We start from the raw sequence: 17,456 nt of genomic DNA, 5'->3' as shown, positions 1-17,456 counted from the left end.
CAAGGATGTCCACTCTCACCACTATTATTCAACATAGTTTTAGACGTTCTAGCCACAACAATCAAGAGAAGAAAAAGAAATAAAAGGAATACAAATTGGAAAAGAAGAAGTAAAACTGTCACTGTTTGCAGATGACACTATAAATACACTATATATAGATAATCATAAAGATGCCACCAGAAAACTACTAGAGCTAATCAATGAATTTGGTAAAGTTGCAAGATACAAAATTAATACACAGAACTCTCTTGCATTCCTATACACTAACAATGAAAGATCAGAAAGAGAAATTAAGGAAACAATCCCATTCACCACTGCAACAAAAAGAATAAAATACCTAGCAATAAACCTACCTAAGGAGGTAAAAGACCTGTACTCAAAGAACTATAAGACACTGATGAAAAAAATCAAAGATGACACAAACAGATGGAGAGATATACCATGTTCTTGAATTGGAAGAATCAATATTGTGAAAATGACTACACTACCCAAAGCCATCTACAAATTCAATGCAATCCCTATCAAATTACCAATGGCATTTTTTACAGAACTAGAACAAAAAATTTTCAAAATTTGTATGGAGACACAAAAGACCCTGGATAGCCAAAGCAGTCTTGAGGGAAAAAAACAGAGCTGGAGGAATCAGACTCCCTGACTTCAGACTATACTACAAAGCTACAGTAATCAAGACAATATAGTACTGGCACAAAAATAGAAATATAGATCAATGGAACAGGATAGAAAGCCCAGAGATAAACCCACGCACGTATGGTCAACTAATCTATGACAAAGGAGGCAAGGATATACAATGGAGAAGAAACAGTCTCTTCAAAAGTGGTATGGGGAAAACTGGGCAGCCACATGTAAAAGAATGAAATTAGAATACTCCCTAACACCACACACAAAAATAAATTCAAAATGAATTAAAGACCTAAATGTAAGACCGGACACTATAAAATTCTTAGAGGAAAACATAGGAAGAACACTCTTTGACATAAATCACAGCAAGACCTTTTTTGGCCCACCTCCTAGAGTAATGGAAATAAAAACGAAAATAAACAAATGGGACCTAATGAAACTTCGAAGCTTCTGCACAGAAAAGGAAACTGTAAACAAGATGAAAAGACAATCCTCAGAATGGGAGAAAATATTTGCAAACGAATCAACAAAGGATTAATCTCCAAAATGTATAAACAGCTCATGCAGCTCAATATTTAAAAAAACAACCCAATCCAAAAATGGGCAGAAGACCTAAACAGACATTTCTCCAAAGACGACATACAGATGGCCAAGAAGCACATGAAAAGCTGCTCAACATCACTATCATTATTAGAGAAATGCAAATCAAAACTACAATGAGGTATCACATCACACTGGTTAGAATCTGCATCATCAGAAAATCGCAAACAACAAATGCTGCAGAGGGTATGGAGAAAAGGGATTCCTCTTGCACTGTTGATGGGAATGTAAATTGATACAGCCACTATGGAGAACAGTATGGAGGTTCCTTAAAAAACTACAAATAGAATTACCATATGACCCAGCAATCCCACTACTGGGCATATACCCAGAGAAAACCATAATTCAAAAAGACACATGCACCCCAATGTTCAATGCAGCACTATTTACAATAGCCAGGTCATGGAAGCAACCTAAATGCCCATTGACAGATGAATGGATAAAGAAGATGTGGTACATATATACAATGGAATATTACTCAGCCATAAAAAGGAACAACATTGGGTCATTTGCAGAGACGTGGATGGACCTAGAGACTGTCATACAGAGTGAAGTAAGTCAGAAAGAGAAAAGCAAATATCGTATATTAACGCATATATGTGGAATCTAGAAAAACGGTATAGATGAACCGGTTTGCAAGGCAGAAATAGAGACACAGATGTACAGAACAAAAGGATGCACACCAAAGGGAGAAAGCGGGGGGTGGGGGGTGGTGTGTGTGTGGGGGGATGAATTGGAAGATTGGGCTTGACATATATACACTAATATGTATAAAATAGATAACTAATAAGAACCTGCTGTATAAAAAAGTAAAATAAAATTTTTAAAAAAGGTAGATAAATGAGTTAAAATAATTTTCAACCAATTAAACTGTCATCCACAAAATTAGATCAGTTCTCAAGAGCTTATCCTTTAGTCTATAAACACACAAGATGAGAAAAAAAATTACAAATCAATTTAAAGTTATTTTATACAAAGGTACATGTCTCAAAGGTTTGTTTCCTTTGGAGTATGTTTTGTTTTTGTAAAGGCATCAAATCACCAGAAACTGAAATTATTCTAGTGACACAGAACACACATATTAGAAAAAGTTTAAAGATAAAACGAAGAGTTAAGCTGAGCCTCCATCAATGCTATTACCCATCAGTAATCCCAAACACCCATCAACTGACTTACCTAATAGAAAAAGTTCCTATTGTGTAGTAGAAAGAAGTACTATACAAATGTTCAAAGAATTGCACTTAGACTATCATACTTGAGAAATACAATGATTACCTAGCTCAAGAGCTGATATCAGAGGAAAGAAGGGAAAGGAGGAGGAAGAAAAAAGTGGATAAAGAAAGAGAGAGAGGGAGGCAGGAAAATAAACAGGTAGAATAGCAGATTTAGGACTCCATGGCTTCTGCTGGCTTTATTTCAAATAAACAATCTCTTCTTTCTGTTTTCCAGAATCTTTATGAGTATGCCATTTCCCTGTTGAATTCACACTGATTCACAAAGTAAAAGAATATAGCCTTGAAAAAATGTGAATTGGCTCGATTATAGTAAGCAGAAACAGATACAACTCAAAAGAGTAATCATCTTATTCCTCAACCTAATTTTCAAATACATTCCATTCCTAGATAACAATGAATACACATGGAAATCAATTTTTACAATGATGTAATTCCTCCATCATACAAAACACTCTAATTTTCAAGTTCTTAGATTTGATCCCTTCACTTGAAAGACACTTTTTCATGCACAGTGACTTCAAAGTGGAAGAAATATGAATTCAGTAATTTCAAATGCCTCCCATCTCAAAGATCCAAAGCTATTTTTAGTCTTAGATGACTATAATAAACCACATTTTCTTGTTTATAGATTAAATAACATAGAAAGTTTTTGTCTTTTTTTTAACTTTCACTTCACTCTTTGGCACAGAAAAACAATTACCTCTGGGATGAACTGAACTGGTTGCCCTCAAATTCATATGATGAAACCTCAAAGCCCAATGTGATTATACTTGGAGATAGACCCTAGAAGTATGTAAAAGTTAAGTAAGGTCATTAGGGTGGGGCCATTATCTGATAGAACTGGTGTCCTTTTAAGAAGGAGAAGAAACCAGAGCACACTTTCTACACACACACACACACACACACAGGTCATGTGAGGACACAGCAAGAAGGCAACTGTCCATATGCCAGGAAGAGCAACCACACCAGAGACAGAATTTGTCAGCATCTTTATCATGGGCTTTTAGCCTCCAGAACTGTTAAAAAATATCTGCTGTTTCAGCCACCCAGTCTGTGGTATTTTGTTATGGCAGCCCAAGCAGACTATATCATCTCTAAAAATTAAAAGATTCTATTTTTGAAATAGTTTTACTCTATCAATAATCCAGATGAGGGGACTTCCCTGGTGGTCCAGTGGTTAAGACTCTGTGCTCCCAGTGTAGAGAGCCCAGGTTTGATCCCTGGTCAGGGAACTAGATCCCACATGCATGTCGCAACTACGAGTTCTCATGCCACAACCAAGAGTCCGCATGCCGCAACTAAAAGATACTGTATGCGCCAACGAAGATCCCACGTGCCGCAACTAAGACCCAGCACAGCCAAATAAACAAACACGCAAAAAATCCAGCTGAATATGTAACTCATAGTTGTTGCAACAGTGATTCGTTTATGAAGAGAAGTGCCTGGAGCAATCTGAAGAATAATTCACTCCAAAATTATTTATATATGTGTGTGTTGTTCTACATTAAATTGTCATTTGGAAATAGCATAAAGCTTTGAACCCCTAAGAGATATCCTCTGTTGTCCTGATTCTGAGTGCAAGGGGACAATGCCAACAGAGAAGTCCTCGAAGGAATCTAAATAATCTCACCCTCACTGGAAAACAGCAGCATAAAAATCTTGAAATAGAAATGCTGATTCTTTTGAAACCAAACAACATTTGCTCTACATGGTGAAGAAAATTTCTGTGGCACTGTCTCCTGTTCTTGTACCTTGTGCATCGAGATTATATAAAATTTGATTTCTTTGATGCTGACCTCATTAATATCCAGAGTCAAGGCCATATATCCACCTTTGGCAATCACTCTGTCCTTAGGATTTCTATGTTCTCAGTGGCAAGAAGTGATTTATTAGATCATAGGGTGACTAGTATTTCTACAGGATTCACTCTTTCAGTGGTAACTGTAGAATATATAGGCTCTTATGCATTCAGGACAATTTGTTAAAACTCAAAGTATGTGTGTGTAAATATAAGTATGCAAACACAGTTTAGACATACATACACTGTAATAAAGGTATACTATAGTGCATTCAAGATTATTGAACTATGATCATATTTTTCTTAACTACCATTTCTTGACTGCATCCCATGTGCCAGGCAGTGTATCAACACTCAACATAATTCCCTTATTTAATTATCAGAATTCCATGAGGTAGAGATTGTTATCTGATATTAAGATGAGAAAACAAAATTTCAGAGAGGTTACATAAACACCCAAATTCTTTCAATTTAAAAGTTCCAGAACTACGGTTTATGCCTAAGTTTCTCTGAATCCACAGATGTCTAAGAATGTTCCTTTTTCCCAATCTTAAAGAACTATGAACTATCAAACAAAGCACTGTTTATATACTCCTTGATATTTAAATCATCTTAGTCCACACAAGTCTGGTAGCAATGTTTTATAAAACCTGTGGGATTAATCAAATCAACATTGGTTGAGTTCATAATGCCTAGCAATTTTCTAGAAAACTTAGGAGAGAATAATGCAATCACTATATATTGAATACGACTTCGAGTGAAGTACATCAGAAAACCCATGGGATTCAATTGTTAACCACCCTATAGTATCTGCATTTTTTCTCTCTAGAATGATTCCTTAAATTGATCTTAAGTAGAAGCATTTGGTTACCATTACATGGTAAAATTATTGTATTACTACCCGAAAAAGCAAAGTACCCATTTTCTCATGCTCTTCCTCTATATCCAATTAGATAACATCTGTCAAAAGTTCTTAACTTAGTAAACATAGGTAAGAAGTTATTATGAGAATCATTATTTCCCTTCTCTAACTCTGTATGCAAACCACAGAGGGTCCAGTCTGTAGTAATTTTCATTCATTTTAAAACAACTTATAAAACAATAAGGTAAGTAAGTTTAATATAGACTGTATTTCTACTTATTGCATAGTGGAAAAGTGATAATGTTCAAAACTTAATGAAACTCTTGAATTGTATCAGCTCCTCATTCCTTAAAACTTGTCACAGGGTTTCAAAGCTCAATGTGTTCCACGTAACTACAAGAGGATTCATAGTCAAATAACTTTCCATGTTAAACAGATTCATTTACTACAGGACTTCCTGGAAGCTTAACATACTAGGTGCATTCTGTCTGTCTAGAAGAACCCTAGACAGGATTATGTAGATATTATCCTTAAAATATGCATTATGCCTCCCTATCAGCCTTCCCCTACCCCACCTCTCTTAAAAGGCCACTCCTACCCAATGACATGAGTTGGCCATGTGACATGCTTTAGCCAGTGAAATATAAGCGGTAGTGACATATACCACCTCTCAGCAGCAGTTTAAAGAGCCCAGATTCCACCATCATTCCTTTCTCCTTTTGCCACAAGACTTAAGAATCCCAGAGAGGTTGTCCTTCAGCTTTGGTTCAGGAATGAAGAGGATATGGAGCAGAGTGGCAGCGAATTCATCAAGAACATGAAAATGAGCGAGAAAGAAACTTTTCCTGCTATAAACCACTAAGACTTGGGGATCCTCTGGATACTTAAACAAAACTTTGCCTAAGCTAACTAAAATAGCATGTTTCCCAGATTTACTGAAGCCTGGCATCATTCTGCTTGGTAACATTTTCCAAAATTTGTTTCCTAAATTACTCCTGATTTTGTATGACGATTTTCTGTTAGTTAATACTGCATTTAAGATGAATATATAGTTATGCTAGAAGTATAAAGTCTCGGTCTTCTTAAATTTTATCAGCATTTTTTGTCAATTTCTGCTTACAGTCAATAAAAATATTGTATTAACATAATCTGATTAACATTTAGAGATCATAGATGAGATGGCTACTTAAGTCAAGACTGCCAACAACTACTGATTAATGATTTAATTTTCTGAATAGGTAATATAAAAGGTCCTGCTTTACTTTCTATATATGTATTCATATTCAGAAAACTAAGAATACTGCCACAAAGTTAATTTTCTTTGTATCTCACTATACTCAATTGCCTTTAGGATTAGTAATCGAGAACGTATTTGACATTTCAGTATAGATATTCAAATATTCTGTAGTCTATTCTGCTGACCCAGTAAAACCATAATCAACTGTATCCTAACTGGCATTTATAAATCCAGAATTTATATTTCTAACTTCATTGTGCCTTAAAGGATAGCACAGAAAGGAGGAAACATAACTAAAACCCAATCTTCTCACTGGCAATAAGATTTTTTTGTTGTTTCAATATCCTAGTAAACACACAAGCTAAATGGCATTTATTTATTTTTACAATGTGTACAATCCTAGACTGCAACATTCAGAAGAATGGTTCAGAGGCCTTATATTTATACTCATATCATAAAAGCAACATTCAGTCATATACTTACTAAAACAAAAAAGGTAGACACAGATATTCTAGACAGACCTAATAAGCTATCAAAAATACTTAAGAATAGAAAAGATTTAAGGTTTCAATGAATAAAAAAATTAAAAAGTAAGTTCATGTCCTAAAAATTGCAACTAAACAATATTTACTACTTCTGTTAATTTTAATTTATATTAAATTCCTTGGTCTTATAAATCATCAGTTCACCATAAAGTATTCAAACATCAGTAAAGCAATCACACATTTTCATTCCCAGACTGAGAAAACTCTATGCATTTAAGTAATCATGACCAAAATTAATCTTAAAATATTCCTAAAGAAGCAGTTTTGAATATAATTTATATACAAGAGGACAGAATTATAGTATCTGTGAGTTTCAAAGTTTGATATAATTTGCCACATGTATATATTTTAAAATCTCAACTTTTTCAGGCAATACATAAAAAGGCTTTGGGGGAACAGACCAATGTAATATTTATTTAAGTATGTATTCTCTAGATAATTAGGACTTCAATAAATGGACTTTTCATCAACAGCCCATTACTGTGGAGAAACAAACCAGAGATTCTAAAATAGTTAATTTTTTAAAATTCATGATTTTAAAGGAAAATTTAACTTACTTGATGATAGAGATTCAAGTGTCACTTTAAAAATACTAATAAAATTGACCAAAAAAATACTCCATTATCACACTTCCCTGATCAATACGGAAGGTGAATCCATCAGACGGGAAAAAGTTGAGACCAGCTCTGTTACCACTTAGCTCCTGGCTGTTTAACTGCTTCCAGGTAAGTAAGTAAGATGCACCCGCAGGGCTGCTCTTACCGGTCAAGTCAAGACTTTCCATTGTGATTTCAATGGAACATCAGAGCTTCCAGCTTCTGTGATGCAGCAGAATTCTGTGAAGGACCCATAGCAAAGTGATTAAAATGGTGAGCCAGGAAGCCCTTTCAAACAAAGCTGACACTTATTCTCCTTTAGCAAAATAATCCCTAAATAAGATGAATAACAGCCAAGCAATCAAAATCAGGAAAGTTATTAAACATCCCTCTACTAACACTATTTAGGAAAAAAGACCTAAAGTGTTTATTGTCAACTTTAATTTAACAAAAAGTCACTAAAATTACTTAATGGGAATTCTGAGACTAAAGTTACAGAGACAAAGAATTACAGGCAATCACTTCTTAGCTTTCTGACTAAATTCAGGTGTAGAGGTACAGGTGAATTCTCTGGAAAAACATGAAATTATATTGACATTCTGACTAAATTCAGGTTATGTGAAATGACTGGCCCAACCCATACAGTTAAGCTGTGGTTCAGATGTTAATATCTTATATTTTATTTTTTAAATGTTTTAAAGATAACAAGTGAAACCAAGATAGTTTTTGTTTAAGGTGGGGAGTGGGGGGAACACATACAAATAGAGAAAAGCTGTAAGTAAAAAATTACTTTCTAGCTACATATGATGAAATAAATATAAGAGGATCAAAATCAACAAGAGTATACAAATTAAATGAACATTTTACGTTAATACTGCAAATACAGACATACACTTAAACTGTATCTTTTTAAAAAATTATTTCAGCTTCTGAGACATTCATTTAGTTTCTCAAGTGCTTCATGGTAATACTAAATTCACACTCAACTAAGAGAGACAATTTCCTACCCTCCTGCAGATTATGACAATATATTTCCTTAAAATCAGTAGGTTATAACACACTCTAAAAATCGGGTATCACTTACTGGCTTACAGCTTGATCAATACTGTTAGTCATTTTATGGCTTGGCTAAAGTTTTTTCCCTAATCAGCCACTACAATATGGAAGAACTGGCTCTTACACATTAAATATCAAAAATGTGTAATGATGCATCTGAGTAATCCTAACTACACTTAGATGATTCAGTTGTCACCCAGTGCTATGGAAGAGAACAACAGCTTGAAAGAATAAATAAAATATTAAATGGCCTCACGTGGCTTCACCCAAGACACTACTCATTCATCTACATTTTTTAAAACAAGGGTATGGATGAAAGAATAAATCCAGATCTTTGACGAAAACTACAAAGGACACATGAATACTTTCAAATTAAATGCCTATGTTTTTATCAAGGAAGTGTACAATTCCAAAAACTGATTAAATAAATGATATAAAAGTCTATCCTTAATTATCATAAACTAGGCAACTAACATTAAAATTGCTGTTTTGGGCTTCCTTGGTGGCTCAGTGGTTAAGAATCCGCCTGCCAATGCAGGGGACACAGGTTCGAACCCTGGTCTGGAAAGATTCCACATGCCTCAGAGGAACTAAGCCCGTGGGCCACAACTACTGAGCCTGCGCTCTAGAGCCCGCGAGCCACAACTACTGAAACCCGCACACCTAGATCCTGTGCTCCACAACAAGAGAAGCCACCGCGATGAGAAGCCTACGCACCACAACAAAGAGTAGTCCCGGCTCGCCACAGCTATAGAAAGCCCACGCGCAGCAATGAAGACCCAACACAGCCAAAAATAAATAAATTTTTTTAAAAAACTGCTGTTTTAAGAAAATCACATGTACTATCTCATATATTTATTTCCATACTTTTTCTTCATATAAATCCATAAAAGTCAGTATAGAGAAGAACTATTAAAATAAAAAGTTAATAAATAGGCCAAAATCATGAATATCTATAAATAACTGTCAAGTAAATAAATTGGTATAAACTAAAAAAACAAACAGTATATAATTAATACTGCCAAAACTGGGAGAGGAGGGTCCAACATTAATTCTGATACTGTGGGTTTAATTCTTATTTTGGTTTAGAGATTTGTTTACATTTTAGTGTGTTTTTTTTAATTTTTTTATTTTATTTTATTTTATTTATTTTTGGCTGTGTTAGGCCTTCGTTGCTGCGCGTGGGCTTTCTCTAGTTGTGGCGAGCGGGGGTTACTCTTTGTTGTGGTGCGCAGGCTTCTCATTGCGGTGGCTTCTCTTGTTGTGGAGCACGGGCTGTAGGCGTGCGGGCTTCAGTAGTTGTGGCTCACGGGCTCCAGAGCCCAGGTTCAGCAGCTGTGGTGCACAGGCTTAGTTGCTCCATGGCATGCGGGATCTTCCCAGGCCAGGGCTTGAACCTGTGTCGCCTGCATTGGCAGGCGGATTCTTAACCACTGCGCCACCAGGGAGGCCCCTACATTTTAGTTTAAGAAGTGAGTGCACGCTATCTGAGAAATAAAATATGCTAATATATCCTATATACAGAAGTTCTTTTAGGTGCTCAGAAATAAACTTTCACTAATCTTAAGGTACCCTTACACATTTGTTTGTTTCTATAATCAAATATATACCCCCCAAATGGACCATATCTATACTTTATTTTGATTACTGTTCAATAATTTATCACCTGGGATGCAACTATCTATGGATAAAGTAGGGAGGGAGAGGGAGGAGGCTGACTATGCTGTGGCCAATATGGGTTTTAAAACTCAGGATAACAAAGAAATCATGTTGGACTTTACTGACTAGGAGGGGAGCCAGGGAATCAGCCACAGAGCAGAGGTCAATTTCAAGGCTGAAGATCCTGCCTGAGACAGACTCCCTTTGAGTTCTCTGACAGCCAAACTCCAGATTTTATCTGGCTATTACAAATGCCCACATGAGTAGCTTCAGAAAAGCAGTTTCAGCATAAGCTGTTCTGCATTTAAGTTACCAGTACCTCAAAAGTGTTTTGATTTGATGGAAATGGGTGGCTGTGTGAGGTGTCAGAAGGACAGGTGGGCAAGAATGGGAAATGTCTAAAGGGTGAATACAACCCTGCAGAATGGTGACTTGAACATGCCCTTAGACCATAGCCAGGAGAGATCTTCAACTGAGCCACGCCAGGCCTGTGTTCTCTGGGTCACATTACAGCTTCCTCCTAACCCTCACTTCCCATCCACACAGGGCCTTGGATTCCTGACTGCCCACACTTAGCTCCCACTGCCTCATTAAGAGCCCGCTCCGTTAACGGGCTCCTTTCCCCTTTGCAAGGCCCACTTCCCACCACAACACTGCTTCCCACAGGATGCACACCTAGCCAGGACGGACCTGGCACAGCTCAGGATGCCCTCTGAGATCATCATGGCAGATGGGAGAGCTAACGCTGAATTATCTCCTCTTTACCTCTTAACCACAAATAGGGTATCTGACTTGGCATCTGAAAAACCCATCTTAAAGATCTGGCCTCAGCAACCACTGAAATATCCCAAAGCAGCTGGCTTTCTGGCAGTTTACACATTGCCCCCCTTGGGGTCCTATGTTTTGAAAGCTTATTATACTAAAAAAGGTGAGGTGCCACTTCTTATAACGAGGCAGCCTCCCTCATTAGTGTTAATGTCCAGTATAACATTCAAAGGCACATCATGACAAGATCCCCTTCTATGCCAACACTGTATGTTTTGCACCCTAATGTCACTACAACCTAGTCAGTGCAGAAGGGACTCCAGGCAACCATGTTGCCCATTTACATGGAAGAATATTTAATCCCCATGAATGACTGCTTTTCTGATGTTTTCATCATTTCTCTGGGTAATAGATTAAGCTTTAACTAACTCATTTTCATACATAACCCTAATTCAATCAAGCTCAATAAAAGTCATTCTGGACTGCAATTATTTGCTAAGAAACAATTACATTCAAATGAAAAAAAACTTGCTGGGCATGATACAATGCACGGTACAGATGCCTCTCCATTTATGGAGCCAGAAACAACAACAAAAATAGTCAAACTGCTAGAAAAGGAAATAGATTTTTTCCCTCATCTTCCTGAAAATAGAATACTCATGCTTTTACACCTGAAGAAAACAAAATGGAGAACCCAAGAAAGCAAATTTCAAAATTATTTTTTTCAATTATGTTTATGCTTTGAAAGAGGCTGCATTTCTAATCTAAGAGTAAGCATGACCTCTGAAAGCCAAAATAAATCCAGGTCACAAGTAACAGTCTTAACATCCACTCTTTCACTAAATCTTCCACTGGCTTCCTCCATTTTCCCAACAATAGGTATTCCGATTTCCACTTTACAAAGTAGGTGTTCTTAAAAGATTTTTCCTGTCTTAAAATTACTTCTTTAAATAAATACAATTCTTATATTTTCCTCAATTCACTTTTATACACTGCATGTTTACAAATGAAATGTAAAGGTTGTTTATAAATAAACTTAAATACAAACACCGAGCTCTTACTTCTACGTAAATATATCATATTTTTAGTCCAAAAAAACTCATTAACTAAAGCCTCCTTATGTATATGCATAAGGTCTCCCGCTCACCCCACTGTAATTAATATTCTTTTCATCTCCTCAGTAGTAGCACCAGGCACATTACAAAATAATATAGTACTGAAATTGCATACCGGCTGTTATGCAATTTTGGCCAATGAATTCCATACCTCAGGTCACTGTGGAACACCAGAGGACAAAGGATTTTTTTTCTAGAAATGATAAGCTCCGGTTAAATCACTTGCTGAAATAAATTATCTTCATGTAGACAAAGATAAATCCAGGGAAATATATAATATGTATGCTTTTTAACAAGAGTTGCCTTTACTTCATACTTCATATTGTCACTGTCTTTATTTTATGACAGTGACAATATAAAGTATGAATAAAGACAACACTTGTTAAAATCACCCACCCTGCCTGTCTTTATAGTTGAAGCTTAAACCAAAGCTATTTCATAGGCATTTCTCGCCAGGCACCAATCTTTAACAGAAATTACAAGTGTCAGCTATACTGAGAATGGAAATTTCTTAAAAGAAAATGCAAATTTGAAGTATCTTTTTATCACCTTCCCACCCCCACCCCTGCATTTCCTCATGACCCCAGAGCCTTTCAGTTAAAAAACCTTAAACATAGTAATAAAGCCAAAACAAGTCCTAAGAGTTCACTAGATACTAACAGCAAAGCAAAGTAACTACAAGTCATTACAGATCTGTTCGTCTGTTTGGAATTTCCAGAAAGGTGTTGGAAAACACCAGCAGGCAGAGACAGAAACTCTAGCATTCACTGTTAGACATAGGTCTAAGATGAAAGATTTGGAAATCCTCTCTCCTTCAGTACTCAATATTGACCAATTATAAAACTATGCTTTAAAAACTATGTTCCAGGGCTTCCCTGGTGGTGCAGTGGTGGAGAGTCCGCCTGCCGATGCAGGGAACACGGGTTCGTGCCCCGGTCTGGGAAGATCCCACATGCCGCGGAGCGGCTGGGCCCGTGAGCCATGGCCGCTGAACCTGCGCGTCCGGAGCCTGTGCTCTGCAACGGGAGAGGCCACAGCAGTGAGAGGCCCGCGTACCGCAAAAAAAAAAAAAAAAAAAAAAAACTACCTTCCACCTATATACATGCCAAGAGCACAGAGATGCAAATGGTATAACCTTTTACAGTTTGAGAAATTAATAATGACCTACTATGTATTAACACTGCAAAAGGTATTATAAGAGTTGTTGTTTTCTAGAAGCTGATGATCTAGTTGCATAATCGCGCGCGCGCGGGCGCGCGCGCGCACACACACACACACACACACACACACACAGTTTCACAAGAAGAGAGAGAAATGTATAATGTCAAAACGGTAAGCAAAGAATTCTCCAAAAGTTAGACTGCACAAGGGAATCTTTATGCAGGAAACAAATAAAAGCTGCAACCTAAGGCACCAGCTGCAAACTGGGATATGGAGAAAGGGGATGGAGAAGGGTGTCACAGGCACAGGCAGAGACTGGGCCTAAGTTACATACTGGGAGGAAGCATGCTGGAAGGGACAGGAGGCAGATCTGGTCGAAGTTCAGGGCTCACATCAGAAAGTGGAACGTGAAATGCGGGCAAATGAGAAAGTAATGCAACTTGCTCTTTTTTTTCTCTCCATAGCCTCATAAACAGCAGAGCACAGTTAGCAGCATGGTGTTCTGCAAAGCATACTGACTTTAGGGCCAAACTTGTACCGCTCATTTGCTTACTCCCCTGCAATTGTGGGCCAATTCCTGAGACTCTCTGAGCCTCCATTCCTCATCTGCAAAACCAGGGTAACAATTCCTACACCTCTAAAGGTTGCCTTAAATTATTAGAAGATATTAGAAATACAAAGGTCTTGGCATACCGGAAGTGCTCAGTAAATGTTAGTAAGGTCACTAGAGTTAAACTATGTGGTAGAAAAGCATTTAATAAAGTAATATTGTGAACATGCCAGTTTGCTTTGAATATTCTCAACATTTGGATACTAAGTAAATTGCTAGCTTTTCAAAAGGTAGATTTTGTTTTAATTTAGGTAGTTTTAGCATATGTTTAATTCTGACAGTCTGAACAACCACCTTTTACTCCTACCAATTTCGAGCTACATTACCTGATTTGATAATATGATATTTTATTATAATGCTCATATGCCATAAGACTGTTGTTTCAGGGACCATGGTGGAACTATGAATTTCTGCAGTTACCGTAAGCAGAGGTGGAAAATGAGTAGGCATTAGTCCAGTCAGATGGCTTGGCAGGGAGGCCCTGAAAGCCTCTTTTATACTCTTGTGAACTATATAAATGTGCCTTTGACCTTCTCAGGCAGGGGAAATGGCACATTTAAGGCAGAAAGAGTTTCACTTCCAGGAAGAGTATAAAAACATGCTTGCCAGCAGCTACGTGAGGAACACTGACAGGGAACCCCCAGGTACTTTGGGAAGATTCCTTAGCTCTATCAAGCCACTGAGCTGGAAAATATAAGGTTAAGATAATCCCAGCCCTGTGGGACATCGCGCCTATGCATTACTCTGGTTTAGCCCAAGTAAACCTTGACCTACACACTTGAGGAATTAGCCTATATCTTTAGGGAGGGGTTCTGTGAATGAAACCGACTGGAGGAATCTCAGGACCGCCTTGTCCTTTGAGGTAAGAAAGGATTCCTTTAATCAACAATAATTCACAATACACAGAAAATCACACTCTTAATTTAGTCCAAAGTCATTTGATAAAAAAACGGAAGTCAGCTGTTAGCAATTTACATAATTTTAAATGGAAAATATTCTGTTCTGAGAAGTAAAGGACACTAGTCTTTCCCTTTTTCCTTTATCACTTAAATTGCACAAAGACAATTTAAAGACATATAAGCGTAATTTTAAATTTTGTAATATAAAAAGCACATCTCTATTAAAATTTACATTGTGTTATTAAAAACCAAAAAAACTATACTATCCAGAAAGAGCCCCTGTCCCTTTCAGGTGCGCCTAATGGATATCCAGCAAATACCTTTGCAACAGAGAGACTGGTTCCAGATATGTTAATTGCAAGAACATTCCTAATATGAAGACATAAAGGAGTCTGCTCAAAAATGATCCACAATAAAGTGTTAATATGCTCCCTTTTTTTTTTCTTTTTCTTTTTGCGGTATGTGGGCCTCTCACTGTTGTGGCTTCTCCCGTTGCGGAGCACAGGCTCCGGATGCGCAGGCCCAGCGGCCATGGCTCACGGGCCCAGCCGCTCCGTGGCATGTGGGATCCTCCCAGACCGGGGCACGAACCCGTATCCCCTGCATCGGCAGGCGGACTCTTAACCACTGCGCCACCAGGGAGGCCCTCTTTGTGCCTTTTTTAATGGGTTGTCTTATTGATAAGTTGCTAAGAGTTTTTTTTTTTTTTTTTCTTTTTGCGGTACGCGGGCCTCTCACTGTTGTGGCCTCTTCCGTTGCGGAGCACAGGCTCCGGATGCGCAGGCCCAGCGGCCATGGCTCACGGGCCCAGCCGCTCCGCGGCACGTGGGATCCTCCCAGACCGGGGCACGAACCCGTGTCCCCTGCATCGGCAAGCGGACTCTTAACCACTGCGCCACCAGGGAGGCCCTATGCTCCCTTTTTGAAGTTATTTATTCACAAAGCAGTTATTCCCAGGATAAATAATCCTATAAAGTAATTAGCTACTTTAAACCAGAAAGATCCAAAAAACTTTCCTTAGAGGGAAACAGAGAAGTCCAATCCCAACATTTCCATAGCTGAAACCAAGATAGACCCAAAAAGGTTAAGAGACTGGACAAAAGGCCTTCAGCTGGTTTGCGGCCATGCTGGACATGGCCCCGTGGCTCCACACTGCTGCCCCTGCAGGATTTGATGTTATTAGCCCCTACTGGCCATTCCAATCAGTCGTGGAATCACAGAATGCTGCAGGCAGTCAGAGGTCACTCAATTCAGCCCCTTCAACCACATGGCAAGCTACAGGCAGAGCTAGGCCAGAACCCAGGGCTCCCACTATGGGTCAGTGCATTGCCCCTACTGCACACTGCTCTTCTGGACTATCATCAATCAGTTTGATCTGACAGCAGGGGGCTCCAGACCAGGTTACCTTAGATCCCTACTCTTGCTCTGGTCTTTCATTGTAAATAGCAACATTCAGCTGGAAAAGGACCATTAAAAAGGGCCTAGGGCTTCCCTGGTGGTGCAGTGGTTGAGAGTCCGCCAGCTGATGCAGGAGACACGGGCTCGTGCCCCGGTCCAGGAGGATCCCACGTGCCGCGGAGCGGCTGGGCCCGTGAGCCATGGCCGCTGAGCCTGCGCGTCCGGGGTCTGTGCTCCGCAACGGGAGAGGCCACAGCAGTGAGAGGCCCGCGTACCACAAAAAAAATAAATAAATAAAAAGGGCCTAACTTCACTCTCCGGGTTGTCAGAGAATGCTTCTTGGCTCTAGAACACTTTCCCCTTTCTAGTCTGAAGACAGAGAAAGACAACTTCTAGTTGCAGAAGTAAAAGCACACAAAAGGGGCTTCCCTGGTGGCGCTAGTGGTTGAGAGTCCGCCTGCCGATGCAGGGGACACGGGTTCGTGCCCCGATCCCGGAGGATCCCACATGCCGCGGAGCGGCTGGGCCCGCGAGCCATGGCCGCGGAGCCTGTGTGTCCGGAGCCTGTGCTCCGCAACGGGAGAGGCCACAGCAGTGAGAGGCCCGCGTACAGCAAAAAAAAAAAAAAAAAAAAAGCACACAAAATACTTCTTTGTGTTTCTAAATACTTTTATAAATACCTTGAATAAAAAGTTAATGTTCGTTTACGTGGGAGAAGGGGGTAGTGAGTATATGTAAACTCTGTACTTTCTATCCAATTTTGCTGTGAACCTAAAACTGCTCTAAAAAGTAAAGTTTATTAATTTTTTATTTTTATTATTATTATTTTTTTTGTGGTACACGGACCTCTCACTATTGTGGCCTCTCCCCTTGCAGAGCACAGGCTCCGGACGCCCAGGCCCAGCAGCCATGGCTCACGGGCCCAGCCGCTCCGCGGCATGTGGGATCCTCCCGGACCGGGGCACGAACCCATGTCCCCTGCATCGGCAGGCGGACTCTCAACCACTGCGCCACCAGGGAAGCCCCTTATTAATTTTTTAAAAAGCTAGTATCAACTTACTTCATTCTAACAATATGAAAATTATACACTCACTAGCAAACGACAGGTCAATCAATACCAGTTGAGAATTTATAAACAGTAATTCTCCCTTAAATGCTCACTCCCACCAGAAACACCTAATAACAATTAAATTTATGTCCTCCATTAAAACTAAGCCCATGCCCTACAACAACAATGTCTGTACAGTATACATGCTCCACTGATCACTAATCTTCAATAAA

General features: G+C 38.8%; 1 protein-coding gene across 15 annotated transcripts in view; it reads right to left on the bottom strand.

The window, feature by feature from the left end:
- The window catches only part of BBX (BBX high mobility group box domain containing), a 296,320-nt gene that overhangs the window by 160,814 nt on the left and 118,050 nt on the right, over positions 1-17,456 (bottom strand). For 8 of the 15 annotated variants that reach the window (XM_060098751.1, XM_060098749.1, XM_060098752.1 and 5 more), the window contains one exon: positions 7,679-7,752. The exons of the other annotated variants lie outside the window; for them this stretch is intronic. The gene's annotated coding sequence lies outside the window, so the exon portion shown is untranslated. The remainder of the gene's footprint in view (positions 1-7,678; positions 7,753-17,456) is intronic. 15 annotated transcript variants of the gene reach the window in all.

The sequence above is a fragment of the Mesoplodon densirostris genome, chromosome 5 (genome assembly GCF_025265405.1).
Source record: "Mesoplodon densirostris isolate mMesDen1 chromosome 5, mMesDen1 primary haplotype, whole genome shotgun sequence".
NCBI classification, from domain to species: domain Eukaryota; kingdom Metazoa; phylum Chordata; class Mammalia; order Artiodactyla; family Ziphiidae; genus Mesoplodon; species Mesoplodon densirostris.
The sequence above is the reverse complement of the archived record's forward strand: the minus strand, read 5'-3'. Positions and strand labels throughout refer to the sequence as shown.